Here is a 26,197-nt window from a genome sequence, read left to right on the forward strand (position 1 = left end):
TTGTGGAAAAAAACTAATGGGCACCTACAGCATGTGTGTTATTAATCTGTCTGCCAATTCTGAGAGATTTCAGTTGTGAAAACCTACAAGGCAATATTTACTCCAAAGCACACATTCTGCACCAGTAAAAATAAAACGCACACAGTGAATTGGAAAAGTAAAAATTTTTGCCATGTAACTCTAATATTATTGAAGATAAAAAATCCTGTGTCAGCTCTCCAAAGTACAGGAGTTTAACCTGAGTTCAGTTTCTTTGCACAAGTTCTCAGAAAAGTGATAGGAGACATCAGGCATTGTATTCCAAGATCCATAGCTCTCCGAGGGAGAGAAATTACCCAAGTGGATTTGGGTTGTAGTTCTACATTTCATTCATTTCAATGACCAAAAAAGAAGGAATAGTTGCAATTATGTTTTTCTGCTGAGTCACCCCATTGCAAAAATATTCTACTCAACCTCATTTCATTTTTTTCCTAAAGAGGCAAGATTCAGAACATCAAGCCAAAGTAAAGTACAAGACCTTGAACAAAATTACAAATCCCAGATGGAAATGCAGCTCTTCTGTGATTATGCTGTTCTGAAAAAACACTGTCACACCCTTATTCTTCATTTTCCCTACTGAGCTCTTGGCTCCCCACATTCTCATTGTAAGGAGTAAATTTGGTATTTCAAAAATGTTGGCAGTCACCTGGAACACAACAAAGACATTTCCTGTTTTTCACAGATGCTATGAAGTCCTTTCTCCACATAGCTTGGTGGCTGGGACATTCAGTATAGGTGTGACAGAGCAGCTTCAGCTTCCCACCCTCAGACATTTGTCCCTGTTCCAGATTCATTGTCTTTATTGCCAGGATGACAACAACTGTGTTGAGATGACCAACTTCCAAAATTTCCTACTGCAATTCTTCCATAAATAAATGTGGAGAAACCAGACCTTGAAGCTAGATATGCAATCTGTGGAAGATTAATGACTGAAAAATTGATAAATGGGTAGCAAAAATTTCACCTAAACTTAGGTGTTCTCAACACAAGTCCAATTTTACCAGATCAGCATTGGAGAATTAAAACATGCTGTTGGCAAATGTGAGGCTTTCTCCATTACATTACCCTCACTCATCTCTAAGTTCCACTGGAGCTGAATCAGGTCCAGAATCAGCATAAGAATAGCTGGGATTGACATGAAGGCTAGTTAAAAAGAAATGAAAGGGGAAAAGAAAAGCAGAAAACCTTATTGCTGTACCTATAACCCCTCCACAAGTTCCATGCCAGCTTCAACTGGGCCCCCAGGAAAACCAGTTATATTTTTCAATCTGGGAAAATGCTTTTCTATAGGGAAGAATATCCCCATACAGTCTTCTTGCAGAATGTATGTTAAGAAAAAAAAATCCAAAAGAAGAGCAAATGAAATAAACCCCCACAAAGCTGAGGGAGTAGGGAGGAGTGGAGCTGAAAGGGGGACTGCACTGCTGCATGATGGATGTTTAGGTACCATATTTCTTCCTGTCCTTTCCTGAGTGCAGTTCCATAATGGGTGTTAACAGGCCAGCTTTAAACACTAAGGAGTGCATTTGCAGTGTAATGTGCAGAGATTTGTCCGGACAATTTCCCATTAACACTAATGTGCACTGCATGGTTAAATCCCTAAACACCACGTGGAAAATTTACTTCCAAAAGCCTCCATTACGTTTGGGTGTTGAATTCTTTTAAAACAGTTGTTAGTCTGTTAAGCAGTGATTGCTCTCACAGACAAAACTTTTCATTTCAGTTTAGACAGTTAATCAGAAAATATATTTTTGCAGGGAGTTCACATACTAAATGAAATTTTTAAAATTACTCTTTGAGTGGACATTGATTAACATCTTCAGAAAGCCTCATCTAAAGATCTACTCATAAATACTAGAAGCCTCAGATAAATCTGTGATATAACTACAAATTTTGTTCACAAAGAGCATTGCTCACTTGTTTACAAGCATAGTAGGGACAACATCACACACAATTTTTTTCCACATTTTTTTCTATCATTAGGATAAAGACAAAATGAATGTGTACATATTTGTCTTGGTTTTGGTTTTTTTTCCGTCTTTTAGACAGGCATGTAAAGCACTCACAAGAATAAAGGAATCTCACACTCAAGATGTGAATGCATTTAAAGCCAGGTAGAAAAAGGAGGAAAAATGGAAGCAACAGGCAAAATTATAACCGAGTTCTGAGTGACAACAATGCAAACATTAAACAATAAAGTATGAAAACATGCTGGTCCTCATCTTTCCTGCTCAATATAAGCATAAGCCTGGTTTACAAATCATTCGATTTTAAAAGAAATGTCTATGCATGAAACAGATTATCAAATTTTATTGTGAAAATGCACACACCATGGGCCCAGGCTTTCTGCTAATTACATTTGTTAAGGAAAGCAAAGAGTTATCTGGGTATTTGCTGGGGGAGGAGAGACAAGTGATAGAAATTTGTATTTTACAGAGGAAACTGATGCAAAATGCCACATACATTCAGCAGGTGAGCCTGGATTTATAGATATATACTCTGGCTGGGATTTATGAGTGGACATGAACACATGAAGCCCACTACATTTACAACAATTTACTTTTTCGTTTCAGTGGCTTTCAGAGGTGGAAGCTTGCCATTACACACAAGCATTTAATTCTTCAAAAAGCCTAGTTCCTTCTTACGAGACAATAAAGTACTTCCCCTTGTAACAGCACGTAAGCACTGAAGGCATCCTTAAAAATCTAACCCCAGTGTGCTAAAGAAACTTAATAATCTTTAAACTACACACAATGCCATTTCATCCCTGGTCCCAGAACGTTGTAAAATGTCTGATTAGTCCTTATAATAGTGCTAACACCTCCCCAGCACATAAAAGAGGACTTTTAATTTACAAAAGACATCTCTGGTTGTCCTGATTTTTACCTTTAATTAGACTGTAAGACATTGCTCCATTTGGCTGTTAACCAACATATGAGGTATAGGTTTAGTGTACAAGGTAGATTTGTGAGGCTTTTTTAAAAGCAATACTGTAATATTTTGAATAGATTTTTAATATACACACTATCTCATGGATTATTTAACTCTCTAATGAGGTAGAAAGAAATATTAAAGACAATATTTTAAATGTCAGGTAAATGACTCAGCTTAAGGCAAAAAAAAAAAAAGAGAACTTTTCTGTTGATTCTCTTGCAATGGTTCCAACAACTGCCTAGATTTTGGAAATGATTTTGTGATGCTTAGATTTTATATTGGTGCAATAATTGTGCGCAGCAGGGTACTGCACCTAGCCATGAAAATAATTTAAAAATTAAACAGGAGACATGATGAAAAATACAGAAAAGTCAGCTGCCCCAAAGGAATTATAAATAATTTTGAAAATAAAAGTGTTTCTGTGGCAACATGAACTTTAATAAGTCAAAATTTGCAATACTGGTAAGCTGTGCCCCAATGACAGGTAAATGTAAGTGTCTGAATAAGGAGACCAATGGAGCTTATAGTCACAGAGCTGTCAGAGGAAATCAGAGGAAGTCAGCAATACATGTCTGAGCACTTAATAAAAATCCATCCAGCTCACAATATGTGACACCAACCGTAAAATAAGGGGAAATCTGCATTGTGATGTGTAAGGGACTTAGCATGTCATTTGACATGTGCACTTGCCTCGACTGTCGTCCAGTTTGACCAGGAAAAAGAAGAGGGGCAGTCCAACAGGTACTTCTTTTGTTTCAACACATCTTGAAGAGGAAACAAGTTGGCTGCTCCCTCCCTGTAATTCTCTTACCAAAGAGAACCTTCAAGAAAATGCTGTATGCATCCCACTGTAATGAACACAAAAAGACACAGGAGCCAGTCAAACTTCTGGTGAAGCTCTACACCACAGAAGAAATATAAACAACATCTCCATCGAAAGCTACCTGAGTACAAATTCAGCCACAGAATTAAAAAGTGGAAGTGTTTGGGAAACAGAATGTCTTCCCTGCAAGTAGAAAGAAAAACCCCCATAAATTTAAATTCAAACATTTCAGATGGAATAAATAACAGGACACTGCATGGGGGGGGGGGAATCATGCCCAACTCTAGGTCAGTCACAGCCATCTCCCTTGAGTATTCCTACTTTGGTCTGCAGGATTTCAAAGGGAATTTTGGTTCACAGCAGTGACCAGCCCCTTCACCACCAATACAGGCAGAGCTGTTCAGCTCCAACTACAGACTGGCACAGCCCAGTCTGGACCAGGGAGGGGACTAAAAACTCGGTGTACCTGGCCTTACATTTCGTTGTACTGCCTGGGTAACACCTCCTGTGCAGCTTTCGTTCCAGAAGTCAAGAAAAAATGTTGGGTTTTTAATAATTGAAGAACACACTTATCTAGTATAAAAGGACTAATTAAAAATTTAGAAACTAATCATGATCACCTATTCATTTCAAGGGAGAATGCTGGAAATAAGACAGAGGATAACAGAATATAAATAAATTAAAATAACAACAAAAACCCTATTTGAAGCATGACGACTGTTTGCAGCTAACACCAGGATTTCAGTACATGTCATAACCTACAAAGATGAACATAAAACCTTCTTCATCCCATTACCAGACACAGGGTGCATTCTAGTATTAATCTATGCTTTGGTCCCATCTGGAGGCACCTTCAGAGTGGTGGGAAGCCTAGATTTAAAGTTCATTGCCAAACTAGTGGGCTCAAGAAGAAATACGAAAATAATCAAAGAGAATGTGTCAAACATGAAAGACTGATAAGAACAGGGGTGATTTCTTTGGACATGAGAGGAGTCAGCAAGGCCTAAAAGAAGTACAGAAAGGTAAAGTATGGTATAGGCAAGATTTCTGGAGAATGGCTGCATTGCCTACGTGACAATAAAAAGGTGAGAAACTTGGTTAATAAGCTTTCTTTTTCATTACGCATCATGTTACAGAGGTCACCAATATCAAAAGCTAAAGATTAAAAGTATATTTCCAAAAGCATTCACAAGGCATCACCAACTACGTTGAGTAATAATTAATGACAGCTATCAATGACAGTTCACAATTAAGAAATAAACAAGTTCTCCAACTGTTGAACACCAGAATAAGAACCACATAAATACAAATCATTCTATTACAAAACTAGTGACTTCTACAGATGGTAGTCTACAGAAATTTCATTAGTATTTGACGTCTGAAAAAAAGCTTTAGAATGGGACATTTGTTATTCATAACTGGGAGTGGTGGGTCAGGCTTTGGCAAGTCAGATGGACCAGCTGAAGACATTCCCAGAAGACAAAATAAAATAACTATTGGTCCTAAAAAACAGGTTCTATCAAAAAGGAATTGAGGTTAAGCTGCAGAAAAGAAGCCCAGAAGACACAACCATGTTCTTCAACACATAAGTTATTTTAAAGGGGATACTGTTGATCTGTGGTAAACAGGATGAGCAAAAATGGGTTTGAATTGCTGTAAGAAATAAGAAAATCCTTGTCTATATAAAAAGTTAGATACTGGAATAAATTTCCAAGGAAGTTGCTATGTCTCTTTCATCATAAGCTTAAAAATGACTTAAGAAGTATTTGCAAGAGATGAGATAGCTGGTGATACCTCAGAAAAAGCTCAAATCTCTCTTTATTTTCTCTGATTTTATATAGACTGAATTTAAACTATGAAGATGGTGATTTATTTTAGAAATGTCAGTATTCAGCTCACGTGACTAAACTCCTTACAGCCAGTCTGTGCATGTGCTTCTAACCCACTTAGTAAGTCCTGAGGCAAACAACTAGCACCCTCACTACTTCAATTTACAATGTGATTGTCTCTGAGTAATGGAAATGCTTATTCCAAATGGTTTTCACACCACAGACTCTTCAGAGAGAAGAAGGAACATGGCTGTCTAGTTTTCTTCCCTAAAGCTGCCTTTTTCACAGAGATGTGAAAAAAATTGGCTACAGCTACCTAGTTTTTACTTTTAAGTCAAGGTAGATTGCTAATGGATGTTCTAGAGAAAAATATCTAACAAAAGATGAACCCCTCCTTTTGCCTGGCTGTCAGCTCAGCAGGGCCAGGCAGGAACAAGGAGAGTGGAAGAGCCTTGGCCAAGGCACTCTGCGTGGGGCAGAATGGACATGCAGGTGGCCAGAGTATCCCAGCCCAGGCACACTGTATCCAGAACTAAATGTCTGCCAGTCTGTATAGAAGAATGAGCTCTGTGAAAATCTCATTCCAATTCACCTGGAACAGAAGTGCCAGCACTGAGCCAACTTAAAATGAGAATCACACTTCATCTTCCTTGTCCCAGCCGTGGCATGCAGAATCCCCTAACCAAATTACCTTCACACTCCTCTTTCTGCTCTCACACTTAAAGGCACAGTTTGGGGTCCCAAGCTGTCCCAAGCTATAAACTGTTTAGTAAAAGGAGTAAGTAAAATAAATTTCATGAGGACTCTATAATTATGATAATCAGTCAGACAGCCACAAGGCCCAGAATCCGGGTTTTGTTCAATAAAGATATATAAGTCACAAGCTCTGTTTTCCTCTTCCCCATCCTTTAGATGTGCATGAACCAGTTTGTGTCACCCGTGAAAGGATACAGGCATTGTTTGCTCTAATGTCCTGACAGTATTCCCTGAGAGACTGGCCTTTTACACTCTTCTCTCCTCCTCAAGAACTGAAGTCTCATTTCTCATAAGACAGATCAAGAGGGCACAAACACTTGGCTCCAAGGTGCCACAGCTCATCATCATACAGTTCTCTGTGGAGGCTTAAGGTTAGTTACCACATCCAAAAAAGAAACAAGGAGACATTTCTTTTACAGCAAAGTGACAATCCTCAAACAAACTGTTTTCTGCAGAAATTTCTACGTTGTCTCACATTTCATTCAGTTTGCCAGCCAGAGCAGAAAGTTTTTAGCAGTTCAATTCAATGTACTGGCAATATATTAAAGAATTTATTTGATTTTGGTGCTGGTGATATTTTCATTTCACTTTTCATTTACATCTGGACAATGCTGTTAACTCCTTCAGCCAGGGATTTTATTCATACTATCTAAATAAAAGGATAGCAAAAAAATTTCAGTCTCTTTTTACAGTCAGGGATTACATCCAGAATTTTTTGAAGAGGTTTAAAGGAGGGACAAGCAAAAAGGGCCAGAGCTGTTCTCTCTTACTGTTTGTTTTTAATTCTGGGGGTAAGTACTGTATTTGCTAGGCCCATACATAAAAAAATTGTTCACATTCCCCTCCACAAGAGCCATGAGCACTTTTCTTGAGCTAGTTTAAGTCGACATGTACATTAGCCATGGTCTGAGTGGAGTCTCCTGCTGGAGCAATCCTGCCATGCAGTCATTTCTGAATTGTGCTGCTGCTGCAAAACTTCTTAGACAAGGATGTTACCAAACATGCTAAAAATCAGAACAGGAAGCACTGACAGGATTTTTCAGACAGAAAAAGTTAACTGAGAAATTACTATAAGATTCTCCAAGGTCTCTTCCAGTGAAAGCCAATTCTGTTTTATTGCTTTTTTTTGAGACTTAGTTTGGGGGTTTTTTTTGGACCAGCCAATTTATATTAGGAAGTAATCTTCTAATTTATGAAGGAGTCCTTTAAGCTCCATAGAAATTCCCAGCTTCATGATTTATTTGATCATTACAGAGAGGTGATTTCAATATCCTTATGTTTCTCATTGTTTTGCATGTGGCCATCCATTACAGCAGAAGAAATTACAAAAATCCTAAAAAATATTATCATATCTAGTAAGCCTGATGAGTTTTCTACAAGCAGGACGCATGACACAATGAATAAGGAAACTGGATTACAGGAAAGAAATAAAAATATGGAGAAAGAGAAGAGGACAAAGAAAGGTTAGGCTATTTTATGTACAGGTATAAAAATTAGGGTAGAACTGCTATTTTTATTTATGGAGGTTACAGCTCTCCTCTGAGCTCATTAGTGATTCATTGCATATCACAGGATTAAAAACAAGGAATGGGTAGATCAGCAAGCCTGAGCAGATAGCCAGATTTCTGACTCCACCAGCAACATTTGCAGCAGCCTTCTCTTTTGGAAAAATCCTTGTTCTTTCCTCAGAAGAAAAAAAAAATGCACACCTGATTTCCTCCTAAGAGCTCACTTGCAGCTGTGAAGGGGAGGCAGCACAGAGCCCTCCCCTGGCTGCACAGACCCTGTCTGGCTGGTCTGGCTGCCTTGGCTGTGGAACCCCAGCTCTGCCAGCCCAAGGGAAAGGTGCTGGAGCCTGGCCCTGGCTCCTGGGGACAGGCAATCCCCTCCCACCACAGCAGCTGGTGACAATGGGGGCACCATCACTGAGTGCTCATTGTTGAAAGTTCTTTACTTCAAAGAATACTCAGGTGGGCCTTTGTTCATAATTCAAATGCTTCAAATTAGAGCCCTACACCTCGCTAAGGCTCCCACTAGCACTGAGAGGGCATTTGTCAAAGGCTTCAGTGGGAACCAAAATTTTCCCTTAGTGATTTTGCCATTACAAGATTTACCTATTTTACTACTGCAAATCATAACAGTCAGATCAACAAAATGTTACAGCATCAAGGCACAGGACCTCAGGAAGTCTTGGAAATCACCACTTCTGTCTGCCGGAAATGAAATGCCGTTCTCCAGTTTCAGTTGCTGCTGTTGCAAGGCAGATTGTGTTGCAGGACATGCTGTTAAACCAATCACACTGTAAAATACATTAACACTATTCACCCCCAAAATTGGGGTGGTTATTAATTCTAGAATGACCATGACACAAAGCAATCAAAGCTGGACCATTCAATATGGAGCTTATACTCCACCCTCATCTCATCACATCCTCCTTCAGAGTTACAGCCCAAATGGTGCTCACACATTCCTTTGTGTTTTGCCTCTTACACCACACCCATAAAAAAGGGCACCGGTGATGTACAGTCCACCCTGAATAGGGTCTGTCACAGGCAGGTCAAGCTTTGTCAAAGGGGTAAACCTGCTAGTGCATATTTTATATTTAATTTCTACTTACTGTTCATTTTGTGACACTGCAGTCACGTGCTTTTATGCCAATTGCAAAACTCAAAGAAAGCGTGCTTTGTTGTTCCTGGAAAAAGTGAGGTTGGTGTTCAGAGATTTCTTTTTCAGGAAAGGGAATTGTCCCTCAGAAAAGCTTCAGTCGAGTCCAGGGCAAGAAGGGGAAGCTTGTACTCAAGATCTCAGCTCTCCAGTGTTTGGATAAGATCCCACCTGCATTCTGGAAAAGAGATAGAAACTTTAATAGACCTCATGGGGTCTCTCCACCTTACTGAAAAACAAATGCTAAGAGCTTATTACTGTATGGAGTTGTCTAGGTACAGTTAAATGATTCATCATGTATCCATTCTGTTTTAATTACTCAGTGCTATACAAACCTTTTTATACACTGCTAGATACTTGGATACTTGTTATCAGAGCTGATTGCAATACAGCAAAAAAAGACAGCTTCTATTTTTTAAAGTGAAATAAAAAGTTGATATACTCAAAAGTTGTGCCTACATGTCTGGAAACTCAGTAAAATATGTATAAATTTTTTTAAAAATGACAAATGTTCATGTTTGTTTACATGAACAAATGGAAAATTTAATTAAAAACAGGATGAAGATGGATTCTGTACATTTTTCAGGATCAAGTGACCTGGAAAGAGACAGAGAAAATTTTGAGTGGATAAAAAGTGTTTACTTGGAGAACAAATGGGGGAAAAATAAAGTTTAATAACAAAGGAAAGTAATTAAAAATTAAAAAGGAATCTCAAAATAGATTTTAAGAGAAATTTTTGAAATTATATACTAAGTCATATTTGACACTTTATACACAGACACAATTTTCCCCTTATTAGGGCAGTTTTTCCTCTTCTACAGTCACCCAGCTGCTGCTGTATCTCAGACATGATCATTGCTTTTTCCACTTCTGGTCAGTAGTGTTTGCATGGCAGTGGCCTGTATTTGAGATGAAATACCTGCAAAAGACAGGAGGTATTCCTTGTTCAGAGAGGCAGCAGTCTAAACCCTTAACCCAGCAAAGACAATCTCTCTTCAGAAGAAAAAGGACAGGTCAGTGAGTAAGGGTACTCACAGCCAGAGCTACAGGACTTTATTTTGTAGAGGCATTACAGACCTTCCCCTGCCTGTTGTGAATAACTCTTTCAAGCCTGGACTTCATGCATGCCAGTAAACCCCTTCCTCCCTCAGGTAACCTTGTCTTTGGTCTAGCTTGGCTCTACCATGTTTCCACAGGAAAAGTTTTCCATTTTCATCCTCATGCCATTCTGGTATTACTTGGAGTGGTTTCCACACCAGTCCAAGAATCTCTGAATTTTGCCTGAGATTCTGAAAATTCTGGACTCCAAACTGTAGCTGTGAAAGCAAGAGAAACAGCTCCTAGCTCTTTCTCACAGCTACAGAGCAATATTACCCACTTCAGTTTTCCCTAATTCTGGCAGAGCAGGGCACCATGAGTCACTCACTACACTCTCTTGCCAACTACTTTTTGAAGCACAAATCTCCATAAGGGGAAATTAAATATTTCTATAAACCCACCCTTCAAGAGCCAGGAGGACTGTGTCACTGAGAGTGCTTCATGACATGACACACTGCAAAAATCCCCATAATAATCACTGCAGAGCAACCAGAGAATTTAATCACATTCTAGAGCTGTCACTAGCTCTGTTTCTGAGACAGGTGAGCACTTTTGTGACATCTGGGGCTTGTCTCTGCTGCCACTGAAGTCAAAGGCAAACTCTCCACTGGCTTGCAAAGGCACATAGCCACTATTCTGTTATGGAGCAGAACTGGAGGAGCAGAGTGAGGGTGTTCCTTGGGAGGATAGCTGTGTGTAGCTGAACTTCTGCTCTTCTCCAGAGATTCTACAAGATACCTTCTAGGGTTTCATAAAATACAGAGAGACAAGAGGATCAAGAGCCACTCTTCTTCTGAGAGGGCCAAACCAAATTTCCCTGATTAATTTACCTTCCCTTGCTCCCCTAAACAAATAAATTAATAAACAACACAACAGCAGAACAAGAAAGGCTTAGTCTTGTGTTTAACTAATTAACACTATTAATTAGTGTTTAATTATAATCATATCCCTCTGAGTCTACTGAGGCTGCCACATCAGATGGATTGCAATCTTCTCCATACCTCTACAACTTTAAATCAATATCACTTCAAACCTGACAGGGTTATTTCATGAAAAGTGATTAGAGAGTCACCTTTATTTTCTGTGTTAAACCAAAAAATTCAAAAGCCTCTTTAAGTGGTGGGAGAAGAAAAGATAAAGCATCACTTTGAGTTAACAAAATCAGTAATTGAAGCTCCTTTTTGTCCCACACAGTCATCATTCTTTAGGTTTTCATTTGAGTCAATCCCAAAGCCAAAATTCACAGGCTCTGTGCCACTTGCCCATTATGTACAACAGAATAGTTTAGATTTGGAAGGACCTTTGTAGTCCAACCCACCATTCTAAGCACTGCTACCCAGGCCAGTTTGTGCAGGGCTTTCTTGAGCTAGGGCTTGAATATCTCCACCTTCTGGCTAGATGATTCAGTGTTTGGTAATCTTCATGGCAAAAAAATCTTTCTTATATCAAACAGGAACCTCACTGCAAATTGTGTTGCTCAGTCAGGGAGAGGCATCAGACATCCCCTGTAGCTCAAGATCTGGGTGGCAGCACCCTCTCAATGGAGTCCCTTCTGGGCTGAGTCCTCTAATGAGCCAAGTCCCGAGCCAAGTCCCTTCAACTCATGCTGGATCATGGCCCTTGGCACACTGACACCACCACTGGACAGTTTGAAACAGAATTTCTGGGCCATTCTACAGCCACCCTGCCAAGTGCTGCTGTAAGCAGTACCTCTGTGCTGGCTACAGGCTGGAGCTGGGCTCTTGCACTGCCTGTGGAGCAGTGCATGACTTCCCCTGCACAGCTGACAGCTGGAGGAGGGCTGCAGCAGCTCCTAACCAAGAGACAGCCAGCAGAAGCTCTCTGCTAGAGCTGACAGAAGCAAAAGCCTCTGGAAGCTAAACCTCACCATCAGCAGTGAGCCAGGCATTCCCAGCCAATGCAGCTATCAGATGTTCCCTGTAGCTCTCTCCAAGAGAAGGTTGGAAGCTTGGAAAGAGCTGCCTTTTCTGCCACCCACCTCTGCTAGCTGTCTCAAGCCCCAAACCCTCATGGACAGATGATGTGCTTGTTCTTGAAAGAAAGGTCAATGCAGTCTGTGGGAAGGATCATAAAAAATACACAAATATAAACTAGATAGAATAAAACTTTTCTAGGTTTACTGGCAAAATATAATCAAAGGGGGCTAATACAGAGTCTGGGAAGATTCTGAATTGTGCTGGTTAATATCCAGGCTCTGTACCCAGCTAAGACAACCACAGAGGACACAGGATATTAAGCAGACAAGAAATTCTGCTAATGAATGGCAGAAAAACACTGCAGCAATTCACTCAGTTTTACACAAGGCCACACCTGACCGTGGCATGAGAGCAGGGAAGAAATGCAGGACAGCTATGGAGCAGCTAAACACTGATACAAGCATGGCATGGTGCTACTGTATATATTCAGATATGCCAGGGCTTTACACACATAACAAACATATACAGCAAATACTCTTAGAGTATTGTAATAATGAAAACAGCATGCATGAACATAAAAATCCAAGTATACAGAACTTGGAGCATCCAGAGGTCAGTATGGAGAGTTATTGGGACTTTTATTGTTTCCAATGCCAAAAGAAGCTTGTTACAGCTGAGTCTCATAGTGGCTTTTGTTGTTTTCATTAGCACTAAACATTCAGAGGAATCTCAAATGGGAGAGACTATTACCTGGGGAAGGGAAGATTTTGATCTATCTTAGCCAGCCATTCTACCTTATTGTGATTTTTTTTTGTGCTTTCCTTTTTAGAATAACCACTAATTCTAAGAAAAAAACTTCCTGAAGTTCAAGCCTCATTTTGTAAGAAAGATTTTCATTTCAAATAAACACATGAGGGACAGGGACTTGTTCCTATTCCTTGATCACCACCCTTTCTCCAAGTCTCCCCCTGGAAATACATCTTTCCCAACATGCTATGCTAAGTCCAGGAGGAAATCAAATATACATTTCTACTGGTGACTTAAGCTCTGATCCTACCATTAGTTAAATACAAGCTTAATTTTATGCATGTGAGTCATCCCATCAACATCCCCATATGCCAGAGACTTTATGGGATTGATGCCCAGAAATGAAACCATAATGAATGAATTCCACTTCTGAGTTGCAGAACCAGGGTTGGAAACCCTGAGAACTGAGATACTGGAACATAAATCCACAGTATAACATGGGCCAAGGAAGTAAACACTTAAAAAAAAAAAAAAAAAGAGATTAGTTAATTCCTTACTCTGAGAAAAAAAAAAAAAACAAAAACTCACAAGAGTTGATGTTATTAATTAAGTTTCATTCTTGTTACCCAACAGCCAGCGCTTCTCCAACAAAAACATGGCAAAATGCCTCATTTTAAAGAGCACATGCCAGACTTTGGATTTAGCTCTGCCTGCTTTTGGCCACCACAGCACCATAAATTTGCTGCATCTTTCATTCTGCCCCCATATGTTAGGATTGTGTCTAAACTCAACAACTCCTTTCTTTTCCACACAGGCAAAACAAAAAAAACTTCAGCAATTTATAGTACCAGTGAACCCCCCCAGGACATACGTACATTTGAAAAACTTTTTGAAACATTAAGTACATAATTAGAACTAAATATAAGTAATTGATGCACTAATGAATTATGAATATGAGTACTGTGTATGCTGTTCAAAATGGTTGCAGCACTTTAGTAATGAAATGGCTCATTACAACAGAGGCAACTGCTTGCTCTGTTGCAGGACCATGTGCCAGAATAAGAGTTGTAGTGAAAAAGAAGAGGATAGAATAATATTTAACAGCTCAGAGTGAAAGCTCAGCTCTTACATTGCTAGCCTTGTCTAAAAGCAACAGGCCCAGAGTCTCTCTGCATTGGCATTTCTGTCACCTGCTACAAGACAAATGTACTGGGAGACTGGTGCTCCAAAGCAAACGTGACTTATTACTCCAAAGTTCACTTAGAATCTTACACTATTCACAGAATGGATCTTCCTCAGTCCTTTCACAATGTATTTTATAGGCTCATCTTCTCCTGTGTACTAAACCCATTTTTTAATATGCATTAAAGCATATATCCTGTAAGCCCCTTACATGCTTAACATTTCATATCAGGTGTTGTACAAAGAGTCATTGTCAGAAGCGAGCAAGTAATTTCTTCACAAACATCAACACTTTGCTTTTCCAAACTACCCAAGGCTTCCCTCCTTCTCCAGACAGTTTGTAAATACACCACTCACAGGCCATGACAACAGGGGATTATTCTCATTTGAACTTGCATACTTGCATAGCAAAAGCTGCTTAATTCTGTTTCTCCTATTAAGCAGATTAGTTGGGGAAAAAAGTGTGTGTGTGTGTATATATATATATATACTTTTTTATATATAATTTTTAAATATATATACTTTATATATATATATATATACCCACACCATATATATGTATATAAGTATATAAATATATAATTTGATTTTACAAGGGGATTTTTTAATACCAAAATATGACTTTAAAAATTAGAGAGTGCAAATATTTACCCCCTCTCTCCTCTCACCATGTTCCAAACAGCAGACTTATCCCTGACAATATTCATCTCCTGTAAACACTGGCAAAGCAATTTCAGAATTGTTATTTCATTGCATATTCACTAGCTGTTGCTGGAGGTATTTTGTTCAGCTCTAATTAGCACAGTTAATAAGATCAATATTTTCATTACTGAATGCTGCAGTAAGGCAAAACATGCTTAAAAACTTACATTTACAAAATCCCAAGAAATATATTTATTGGGAAATCCTACTTGTCTATTTCAAAAGCAAAAAGCCCTCAAAATTGGTGGGAAAACACTCTTGGTGTTTGTCATTTTGCTGAGGACAGAAATTAAAATTGAAACATCCATAGTAATTAGGGATGCTTTTAGAGGCAAAAGGACTCTTTGTTCTAATTGGGTTTTCGCTACTATTTCCTTGTGTCCAATGGCTTTTTCATGAGAAATAAATGCTGCACTTTGACTCACTTGCACAGATCTTGGTGTTGACACCATCACTCTCCTTGTATTCTTGCCTGGCTTCAAAAATACCCAACAACAAAACCCCAGAAACCTGAAAAACAAGCAGAGGCATTATTACCTAGCAGCAGTGTCTAAAACTCAGCTTCAATTCTGGCAAATAGAGATTGAAAAAAATGAAAACAATACAGCTGCAGCAGCCAAAATGAGTGTTAGCTCTGGGGAAAGAGAAGTCCTCAGCACCCCTGCCCTAAAAATGGCCCTTGGGGTTCTTCCATCTGCAGAGAACATCCTTTTCTACCACAGAACACACAACAGTCTCAGCCTTCCCTGCACCTTGTGACAGCTACCACAGCAGAAAAAGGGAATGCAGATGTCAGATATCCTGTTTCTCACATCCCTGGGCTTTGTTTTTTAGCACTCTTCATGTCTAACAACAATGGGTCAGAAAAGAATCCTGACTCTGTAACTGTCTTTTTTTTTTTCTCCCTGAAATTACTTTCTTCTTTTTTTAAAGAGAAAAGCTCAACTTTGTACTTGGAAAGCATTCTTCCATCCTTTCTCTGCACTTACTAAATGAATTGGCAATTCACTGTGACTCTACCTCTGTGGAGATGTCACTCAGGAAACTGTGAATGTAAACGACCCTAAAATAATTCCATGCTCATGTTGAGTAATTATTTTAAAAACTGTTCCTGCAGAAGAATATGATCAAATATCAAATGGATACTGTATAATTAAGCAGCAAGACACACCAGGGAGAAGACGATAGGTTTAGGTGCTTTATTAAGCATCAGGCTGAAGGCAGGGATTGCCAGAGCAGAGAGACATGCATTATATGGCATTGCCTGTAACATAAAGCTGCTCCCTGGGGTAACACATCCTGCACCTGTTGAGGTTTTGCCACCCACTGTGTCCACTCAAATTGGTTTTCTTCATTTCCATGCCCGTCTTTTCTACTCAACTGATTCTACTTCCCCCCAGCAAACCTGCTAAACTTGTAATTTACAGCATTGGATCTGTTACAATATCTACAAGGCAAAACCACAAAAGACAAGAAAAATTTGGTATAATACTTCTAGGAAAGGCAAGTGAAAATGCTGATGAAAGACACTAGGCAGCTCTGCATGAATATTCAGTTTGCTATTAGCAGTATGAGCTCTCATAAAAAACCTGTTCTTTTAAGATGACAATTACAGCAGCAAGGCCAGCTTGATCTACTGTCCAAATATGAAACACTTATTTTAAGAAATGGAGAAAAGCTATTTAATAGGGGGAACATAAAGAGAAGCCATTTGGGAACTTAACTGATTCCTAAGCTTCACATACTCATTTTCTAACAGACACAAATGCAAGCAGTAGCTTTAGAATTATAGGAGGTAGTACATGTGCTTCTTACACACTGAAATGAGAAAATATTTGAATGGGACTGCTGTTTCTGCACCAGCAGAGAGCTGGGAGAACAGTGTCAGAAAACCTAAAAATAACATCCAAATAAAGAGGGTCTCGAGTGAACATTAGATCAAGCCAATTTCACTCCGTTCATGTCTTGATTCTTCACTCTCACTTACTGAAAAATCAGTTACATCCTTATCTCCAAGGAGAGGGGTTAAAAAATAATAAATATTTGATTCTTTGCCTGGACATATCACTCTGGCAAGATGCATTGTTTCTCAATATGACAGCAGAGATGAACAGTATTTCCAGAGACAGACTTTTCTCTTTTCCTTTTCCTGAAACAAGGCTGGATTTTGGTAACAAACAAAGACATTCATCATTAAACCCAATCCCTTGAAAATATGTGCCAGGGGTCCTGGGAATCCATCACATACTGATGCTACCCAGGGAATTCTCATACAGTGCACAACTGTGGCCAGTCCAAATTAAGACAAAGGAGAACACTGGGTCATCCTATAGAGGAATCTCAATCCAAAGACTACTCAGAATAACTCAAGTTTATATGGCAACATTTCCCATTTTCATTATGTCACACCACAGATTTAGAGACTGTTGTACTCCATTGTCTGCTCTCTTTACTGAGTCTGTCACTAGAATGAGACACCCAAAGCTTAATGCCACGTGCAGGCTGTGAAAGACAGTAATACAGGGAACTCCTTCATATTTTATAAGTTAATTTGCCAGGCACTTCAGCATGTTCTTACAGGCTGCTTCAGCTGGGAAAGAGAACAAAAGTAGTTGGCCATTCTAATTAGAGGGCAACAGACCTTCCCCAGCCCCAGCTCCTTACTGGGAACACCTTTTTGTGCCACAGGCTGTGCAAACCACAGAGCAAGAAAAGGCCAAACATAACACATGATGGTCATCATTCAACGCTGTATTTGTGAGACCTTTTGAAAATACAATACTGTCAGATGCGTATGTTAATACACATATGCATGTGTACATGTAAATATATATTTCCATACCAGAAAGCCACAAATTCCTTGATATCCTCAGGTGAGGACAAGCCAGATACAATGTTAACAGAGGAGACTCCTCTGCCAATGGACAGAGAGGGAAAGTGAGGGCAAGATAAGCTTTCTTGCAGGGGTCTGAAGTAGACAATTGCTGCTGTGGAGTAGTCTGGAGACTGTAGCTGTGGCTAAAAGGGGAATAGCTTCAATCTCTCCTCACAGCATTGCCTGTCAGGGTCTTATTAAGCATGTTTTGGGAAGAAAAGCTAGAATTTATCCTAACACACAAAACCCACTGCAACTGTACTCCAAATCTTTGGCTACAGAAACCAAAACCAGAATTATGTTCTTATGTTCTTAGAGATATTAAAGAAAACCCCCAAAAAATCAAAACCAGAAACCCAAAGTGTTCAGAAACAACTGCCAGGAATTTTGTCTTTATTTGTTTGTTTGATGGTGGTCTGTGCCTAATAGACAATGCATCCTCCTAAGCCATCCAGTTAAATCAAGACCAAACAAAGAACCAAAATCCATCCATCTCTCTCCCCACCCTCACTCACAGGAAAACTTTGATCTGCCATGCTGGCAATAAAACCAAAAAATACCCAACCAAAACATTCCTATCACTCCACTGCATTACTTAGACTCTGCTAGTTAAACTCCACTCAAGTAATCAGTTACCATTTATTGGTTCAGTTGTCTCCTTGTCTCTACAATCAAACAACAAACTAAAATAATGCATCTCACGAGCAGCAAAGCAAACACGGTCAGGCAGGGGCTGTGCTATTATTTGAAGGTCAAGTAAAACAGCACTTGAAGTCAAGTGGCAGTCAAAACCCTGTCTTATTGTGTTGCCATTACAGACATTTGTGCTCACCATTACACTGAAATGCAACCAGACTTCCTCTGGAATTTGTGCTCATTTTCACCAGAGTAAATCAGCAAAGGTTTTGGATCATAGGAATTAAGTTCATTGGTGTCTGAGCTTAGTCACATCACAGAGGGATACCTGTGCAGGGTTTAATCAGAGAGAGCTTAGCTCTTTCTTTATGTATAAACTCTAGATCTTCTACAATACAATTTTCTGTTCTGCCAGTGAATTATGGCTTAAAGTTTGCTTAATTCTACCACAGCATGTATCTCATGTAATGGTCTCCCCTGCAGACAAAATTTCTACCCAAAGTACTAGGCTATTTCAGAAAGAAACCACTCTTATTTGCCTGAATTGGTTGGTGTGCTACTTAAATAGCCACATCCACCTAGTGATTTCTCTAAATGCTTGTTTTCAAATGCTTTAAATTATTTTTGGTTCTGTCAAAGTTAGAAAAAGTTTAGGTGGGTACAGAACACATAAGACAGAACACAGTCATATCAATCACGTATTCAAATTGGGAGCATGTAAATCAACGGGCATATAAAGTCTGGACCATCAATTTCTATTCTTAGGACTATGAGTAACACTTTAGTTATGCACAGAGACATCTAAGTGAGAGAAAAAAAATAAGAAAGAAACAACTAAAGGGCAGAGGGACTGTATAAATCCTCAGATGGTTTTGACATTTAAGTGTATCAGTTTTCAGATAAGCCATGGACTTTGGATGGCATGTGATAGAAGGAGAGAACTCGGCAATGGAAGAGAAGAATTAGCGGTGCATTAAGTAACTCTGTTCCAGTCTGATGGAACTGTGTGTTTCTAAAGGCCACCTGGCATATCAGGCATATCCCTTTTCAGACTGTACATGCTGTAGGGCTGCAGACCTCAGACAGATCTCTGCAGTATTTAGCCATTTGGGGATGAAAGATTGAAGTGTCTCAAATCTCTCTCTCTTCTCCTCCACCATGACCCATGGAGCAGACCCCAGCTGAAGGTTAGATTTTGCAAAAGGCCTGCTCACTACTGGCTAAAATCTTTCACTACATTTTACCCTAAATGATCTTTAAAACTCTCTGTGTTAGCCTTGAGCTCTGAGGCCATCAGGGCATGTTTAAAGCATACTACAGAAGCCCATGGATGCAGTTCACTGGTCACTGGAGCAAGACTTCCACCTGGATGGCACATGTGGTGAGGAGCAGTGGATAGTCACTGAAACATGACTTCCACCTGGATGGCACATCAGGCGAGGAGCAGTGGATAGTCACTGAAACATGACTTCCACCTGGATGGCACCTCAGGTGAGGAGCAGTGGATCCTAAATCCTCCCTGTGTAAGGAGACCCCACTGGGGCCCAGCCTGTGCGGTGCAGTGGGACCCATGGAGCAGCTGTGTCCTGGGCAGTCCCATCCCTGTGTCCCCCCCTGGAATATCACAAGGTGTGTCTGAGGACTTGCTGCAATTAGGATATTTAACAATGTGACTGTTTGGGCACAAACATTAATTACCTGGCCTCACATCCCCTGGTCACAAACAAATAGCTCAGGTGACCTTCACACACTGCATGGCCCTGCCTGATGCCATAGTGAGAGCTGACAAGATTCACCTAAACAAGGGCCAGGCCTTGTTGGGACAGATGAGTGTTTGATAAGAAAGTTTCACAGATATGTACGCTTGGCAGAAAGCTCTCTGAATGTAGAACCTGAGAGCAGAATAGAGATGGAAGCAAGTTTTGATATAGAAGAAGAATAATAGATGTCTACATTAAGAATTGCCGAGCCAGTCGTTACTGGACAACTAAGAAAGCAAAGGTTAAGCTGAGTTGGAAGGGGGTTTTATGAATAGAGCAAAGGATATGTTGACCACAAACAAATGAGATGTTTTTACCAAGCAGAAATAGGCCTTAGGAAAAGCTGAAAAATACTATAGACAAACACACATGTTGATGTGGCAAGTAGAAAAAAGTTCTAAGAATTTTCCACTGCAAGAAAACTGAAAAACAACTTTGAGCTAAAACTGTAATGTACTAACTCATGTGATTGGATAGTAATGACCATAAAATGGTAATGACAGTAGTTATGCTAGGCTACAGGTAATAGTAAAGGTATTGTGTATGATGCTGATTGGTTGTTATGTATTAAGATGCTCAGCAAAGAGAAATATATAATGCATTGTAACCAGAACTAAAGGGTCTTCAGGCTTGCCTATAGCTGTAGCTGACAGCTGTAGGTGTGGCTCTGTCACCCACGACCCAAGACTGCTGCAACGTCTTCTGTACAATAAACAGCATTTTGAAGAGCCCCCCGGAGTCCCACATCTCTTGTCACAGGCTCTTACAAGGCCTGGTATTTCCAAAAGCAGGTCCCTGCACTCTGACCTTTCTCTTTGTACTGGGAAAATTCAGTCCATTATTTTACGGGGAAAGAAAGCACATACCCACCTTTTTTCTTTCATCACAGGCCTTTGAGCAGCCTGCTCTAGTGAAAGGTGTCTCTGCCCATGGCAGAGGAGTGGACAACAGGAGTTAAAGTTCCCTTCCAACCCAAGCCAGCCTGTGATTCCCTCAGCATCCAGTCTCCAAGTCAGCTGTGCAAAATCAGACATGAGAAGAATTTATTGAGTTTGCTAATGACACTGACCTGGTTTTCCTTCTGACCTATTCTTTATTTTCCAGTGACCGCCTTCCTTCATAGCTCTTAATGACATTTAGAACCAGATTTTTAATTAATGTGCCTAAGAAGCAGATAGACAATTAGGATTTTCACAAATACCTCATAGGCTAGGCATATCAGCTCTACTGATGAGGTAGGCATATAAATGTTTTTGAAAATCAGTTAGACATCTATCTGCAGCTTAGAGTACCTAATGGCCTTAAAATATAATTAAATCTTTAAGTTCTAGATATTCTAAAAAGCTTTCGTTTTCCAAGATGTGTGTCATGCATATATACAGAGGGAATATTTCTCAGTCTCTTTCAACCAAGAATAAAAAACATTGGAAAAAAAATACAAACTCCAATCCTTTGAGCCTCATAAACTTTCTAAGGAAATTAACTGTCCTGTAATACTGCTGGTAGAAAATGAGTGTGAGTTGCAAGCAGTATTCCAAAGCACAGTAGCAAGAGTAATTGGCTTCCCCCTCTATCCCAAAGTCCTTGACCTTTTGCTCCTCATTAGGGACATAAAACATGGGGAAAACAGTTACATTTGTCATATTTCTTGTAAATTTATACAACTAGAAATTGAAACAGTTTGGAGTCAATAAAGTGAATTTGAAAAGCTGCCTGTAGGAAATTGCTAAGAATAGAATTCCTCAAATCCCATTGAAGTGATTTTGGAGTAGTTATGCCACAAGCACTTGTACAATGCACTTCAAAGTATTAAAACTTTAACAGAGAAATTATAAACAAAGCTGTAAAATTTAAAGATGCTAAGACATCTGCTACTGTTCTGGTATTTAAATCACAGATCCTGGTAAAATAAAAGCAATCAAAGAAATACCTGGATGTAGAGACGTTCTGATCCCTACTTTTCTCCAAATAATTCATTAGTGGCATTAAAGGGTCTCATTGAATGGTTGGTCCTCCTGATTTGAGTGGTATATTTAATTTAAATCCCAGACCCCATGAAGCAGAATATCATCCCGCATAAGTTCTGCTACTATTGACAAAAGTTTGTAACTTGCTTCGAAGACAAAACAATTGCTTGAACTTCAAGCCTTAAGAAGTAAATAACTTTAGGCAACATCTGACAACATATTTCAGGCACAAATATTAATGTGTACATTAATAGAGGCACTAATGTTGCCTCAAACAGAAGCACAAGAAAGCAATATTGATAATAATTTAATTAAATAGGGAACATTAAAATAACTGATGTATCAGCACAGAAATGTTGCATTTCCAAAATTGCAGTAGAACATCTCTTGATGAGAATATTCATGCTGTGAATCAACACTGAAGGAAACACAGTAGTTGCTGTAAAGGAGGAGGAGAGAGAGCTCCAGTCAAGGGTGTAAGATTAATTGCCACTCCAATCTACCACTCCTAAGTAATTTGCAATAGTCAGCCAGCTTCTCTGTCTCCAGAAGTTAAAGCAATAAGGCAAGCAAAAATAATTGAACCTCCAGGTTTTCTTTTTCTGCACGTCTACCAGTTCTACATATAGAGTTGTTCTATACTGTATATATCTATATATATATATATATATATATATGTATAATAACATGTATAGTTTTCTAGGAATACCAGCTGTACAAATATAACTTTAATTGCAATGAAGGATAACACAGAGATAACCAGCAGGGTATGTGGGACACAAATAACACACCTTGCTAGGTATCTGTATGTTAATGAAAAGATAAATTACTAGCAGTGCCACCTCATGCAAAATACCCTATTTAGAAACCCCACAGAAAAGAGCTGAGCCCAGTTTTGACCTGTATACAATGTGTAGCATCAGGATACTAAAACTTTTCTTTTTTTCTTTTTATATATTTTCTATGTGTTGGTCTGTGATTTCAGTGTAGAAAATACCTGTATTCTTGTGTTATACTTCTTCATAACATGTACTATTTCTCTCCCTTGCCCATTGGCACAAGTAAAATAACTCATATAATCAATTAGCAGCTCAAATTTTCTCTTTAAAAATCCGACATATTTGAAATTTTACAAGTAAATTGCAGTAATATTCCATTTATTATAATGCATAATTACCAGACACATTTGCTAATTAGGATTTAGGCAAAAAACCTGAGAAAGAGAAATTATTCCATTGCAACTTGTTCTCTGATTCACACATAAAGCAATCTCTTTATTTACAACAATAGCAAAAGTTTAATCCTTATAGTCAAAATCTGTCTTGCGAAGACTTGTCTCCATTTCTTAGGGGAGCAAATAGAAACCAACAGAAAGACCTATTAAAGGTGTTTACAAAATTGTTTGTTGAACAAACTTTGATATCCAGATACATAACTAGTTTTTTTAATCTGCAAGTTTCAATGTACAGAAATCTTTCCAGAATACCTCCTGACATTTTGAAATTTATTTATTTATCTATTCCCTACCAACCTGCTTATTAAACAACTTCTTTATTTAATTATTATGAAACAGGGAGTTTGCACATCAAAGTTTAACTGAGAGTTTCATTATTTTTTCCAATATCCCATGCTGGAATACGTTGACAAAGCTGTCTTGTGCAGACATTTTCAAATATCACTTTACAAATCTCTTTTTGCCAAGGAAGAAGTGTCCATGAGAGCTGCTGTGCTATGGCCAGGGCTGCAGGCTCCCGGAGGCTGCGGTTACAGACCTCCAACATTGCCACATTCTTCTTGTCTAGCCCTGTAATTTTTTTGCCAGGTACTCTGTATGTTAAATTGTTTCATTTCAATTGCCCTGAGGGTTTCTTCCTCACTAACTAATGGGGAGCTTGATGCATCATTACTTTAACATAGAACAATGTGATAAAGCTGTAGGATTCTCCAGTAAAAAAATTAATGGTTCTGCTCTTAATAAATTAGTTCTCTAAATATTCAGCTGTACATCAGCAAGGCCTTTGTATTTAGAATGGTATTTAGGAGAAATATTTTACTGGGCTCAACTAATTTCTATAAAACAAAGGATTATTTCAAACAGTTTACCTGCACACACAAAAAACATATGGAGACAGGGTGAAGATATGAACTTGCTCCACACAAAAAACACAAATCACTGCATATTCATAAATGTCAAGAACAGGTTTTCTTTTAATAGCCTAATTAAACTGAAACAACATAGGAGACCTTTGGAGGCTACAGTGATTATAGCTTACCAAACCTAGGGTTGTTTGTAAATGCAGAGGTTGTGTTTTGCTGTTCATTCTGCAAGACCCTGATCTGAAGCCTCAGAATGGCTTAGGAATCATTTTCCAGACACCTAAACAGAGCTGAGGCAGTTCAGAGAAAAGCTGCCAGGCTGCAGACAAATCTCATTGTCTACATTCCTGTTGACTCTGTTCCCAAATTTGCATTTCTCCGTCTTTTGCATATTCTTTGTCTAAAGTTTTTAACTACAACTTTCAGGTTTTCCTCACAGCAATCTCAGTGGGGAGAGACCATCTTAAAATATGTTTTACTGGTAGTCCTTTTCCTCTTTGGTGCTGTATGTTGGGATAACAGTTCAGGTATCTCCTGTTAACTTAAGCAGTCTACCATACACCTTCATCTTTTTGAATTTCTGCTAGCATCCTCCAGCAGTTTCCTTACTGACTCCTGTGCATCTCTGCCTATGACCTTCTGTCTAAAGCTTAAAGATTAAGAGCTTCCAAATGTACAGACTTGACTGATGGGGTTTAGAACAGTCCTTGCAATTGTCAAATCCTACCACTGATCTAGAGCTGAATATCAGAAGGTCATGGCACTGACACCTTAAACAAGCCCTCATTTCTTTATCACATTGAGTCCAACACGATTCTGGATGTGCAGTACATCCAACAACAAACAGTGCATTCATTTCTACTTCTTGGCAAAAAGGGTGATGCTTCTCATATTAAACTACACTGCTTCCCAAAAATACTTGGTTTATAATATATTTTATTTCTTCCAAAAACTTGAGTCCTTATCTATACCTGGGGAAGAAAAAATAGTAATTTAAGAAGTGGAAAAGAATAATTACCCGGTATATTAATAACATACTTATAATCCACCTCTTCATGCCACACGTTCAGAGTGGAGCCCTCCTAGGTTCTGTGATTCAGTGGTCTGGAAATCCTGGCTGTACGTTTTATCTGCCACAGCTCTTTGGAGAAGTCAGCTGCCTCCTGGACTCCCTTTTACACAGTATATCAGGGCCTGTGCAAGGACAAAAACATGGGTTAATATTTCAGAAATTGCACAGAAAAATTATGATGCTATAAGGTCACACTCATATAAAGGGGCTGATCTGGTCCCAGGAAAATCAATAAAGTTTTGGTATTGACTTTGCTTGGAGCAGCATTGATCTCTAAAGGCAACAAATGCATTGAATTAGGTTAGTAAATTACTGTTCCCACGACCAAGTTAAAAGACAAATGAGTAGTTAAGTGAGAGTCTGGTTACAATATCACATCACAGAGCTTCCTGGTTATTTTCTTGTGGAATTCAGACAGCAGAATTTCAAAGAAAAATATTCTCCAATCAGACACACGGGAGTTTTATATATTAAAAAAAATCATTTACAAACAGAAAGATTGTAAATCTGTCTCACACCAAAAGGAATCTAAAAATCAAAGTTAAAGACATCCTGTTAGAAGGCTGAATAAAGACCAGCTGATTTCTTGACTGAGAACTTCACACAGTTCTGGCTAAATACATTAGAAAATGCATTCTGTCAGGACTGAATATTTAATTTAAATATGCTTTCAAAAATCCAGACTATATCTTGATTAATGAAGCTTTTCTTGATTAACAAACCATTGCAGAAAATCTCTGTGGGAGAATGCCATGTTAAAATGAAGAAGCTTTTAATACAGACTTTAAAAACTTTTCCAAGTGGATATTCACACAGGTCTTAAGACTTGCATGATCCATTTATATGCACAGATTAGAAATGATGGCATTTCCTTTTTGCAGGGGTCTCACATGTCTGCTCCCAGTGATTACATGGCAGCGTCAGGCAGTTCTCAGAATGAAACACTCCACAGAAAAAGATGACCTATAATGCAATAGGTTATGTACCACAGAAGACAGCCTATAAATATTTAAAATGTTGAATACAAGAAAAAGCATATTTATTTTTATTTGCTGTCTCATTCCAAGGGCAGAAGCACC

At 38.9% G+C, this 26,197-nt stretch overlaps 1 long non-coding RNA gene across 3 annotated transcripts; it reads right to left on the reverse strand.

The window, feature by feature from the left end:
* Positions 1 to 2,551: 2,551 nt before the first annotated feature.
* LOC137479584 (uncharacterized) lies at positions 2,552 to 25,232 on the reverse strand. Of its 3 annotated transcripts, XR_011002366.1 has the most exons (5): positions 25,065 to 25,229; positions 9,572 to 9,642; positions 8,496 to 9,216; positions 3,918 to 3,979; positions 2,552 to 3,821 (listed from the first exon to the last, which is right to left on the reverse strand). It is a non-coding gene; the product is annotated as an uncharacterized lncRNA (long non-coding RNA). The 3 variants fall into 3 exon arrangements; XR_011002365.1 differs by lacking the exons at positions 2,552 to 3,821; positions 3,918 to 3,979 and adding an exon at positions 6,106 to 6,737 and having other exon boundaries at positions 25,065 to 25,228; XR_011002364.1 differs by lacking the exons at positions 2,552 to 3,821; positions 3,918 to 3,979 and having other exon boundaries at positions 8,259 to 9,216; positions 25,065 to 25,232.
* Between the last annotated feature and the right edge of the window lie 965 nt (positions 25,233 to 26,197).

The sequence above is a fragment of the Anomalospiza imberbis genome, chromosome 10 (assembly GCF_031753505.1).
Source record: "Anomalospiza imberbis isolate Cuckoo-Finch-1a 21T00152 chromosome 10, ASM3175350v1, whole genome shotgun sequence".
In the NCBI taxonomy this organism is placed as follows: Eukaryota; Metazoa; Chordata; class Aves; order Passeriformes; family Viduidae; genus Anomalospiza; species Anomalospiza imberbis.